This window comes from Nomia melanderi, unplaced genomic scaffold (genome assembly GCF_051020985.1).
Source record: "Nomia melanderi isolate GNS246 unplaced genomic scaffold, iyNomMela1 scaffold0014, whole genome shotgun sequence".
NCBI lineage: Eukaryota > Metazoa > Arthropoda > Insecta > Hymenoptera > Halictidae > Nomia > Nomia melanderi.
This window is the reverse complement of record NW_027475130.1, coordinates 3426541-3427495: the sequence shown is the minus strand read 5'-3', so window position 1 is coordinate 3427495 and position 955 is coordinate 3426541.

Here is a 955-nt window from a genome sequence, read left to right as displayed (position 1 = left end):
CTTTGGATTATTACGCTACCTCTAATAGCACCCGAGATATCACCAGATAAATATTGAATTTTCCCCAGACACTGAGTGTCCGACCCCATGAGACTGTGGTTTTCTCGGCCCCTGGTGGTCCGAGGTCGTTCCCGCTGCACAGATTCATGCGCCAGAGCCTCCTGCAGATAATTCACTTTGGATTATTGCGCTATCTGTAATAGCACCCGAGATATCACCAGATATATATTGGATTTTTCCCTGACCGTGACAGTCCGGCCCCATGAGACGGTGGTTTTCTCGTCCCCTGGTGGTCCGAGGTCGTTCCCGCTGCACAGATTCATGCGCCAGGGCCTCCTGTAGACAATTCACTTTGATTTATTGCGCTATCTCTAATAGCACCCGAGATATCACCAGATATATATTGGATTTTTCCCTGACCCTGACAGTCTGGCCCCATGAGACGGTGATTTTCTCGGCCCCTGGTGGTCCGAGGTCGATCCCGCTGCACAGATTCATGCGCCAGGGCCTCCTGCAGACAATGCCCTTTGATTTATTGCGCTATCTCTAATAGCACCCGAGATATCACCAGAAATATATTGGATTTTTCCCTGACCCTGAGTGTCCGGCCCCATGAGACGGTGGTTTTCTCGTCCCCTGGTGGTCCGAGGTCGTTCCCGCTGCACAGATTCATGCGCCAGAGCCTCCTGCAGATAATTCACTTTGGATTATTGCGCTATCTCTAACCGCTCCCGAGATATCACCAGATATATATTGGATTTTCCCCTGACCCTGAGTGTCCGGCCCCATGAGACGGTGGTTTTCTCGGCCCCTGGTAGTCCGAGGTCGTTCCCGCGGCCCAGATTCATGCGCCAGGGCCTCCTACAGACAATGCACTTTGATTTATTGCGCTATCTGTAATAGCACCCGAGATACCACCAGATAGATATTGGAGTTTTCCCTGACCCTGAGTGTC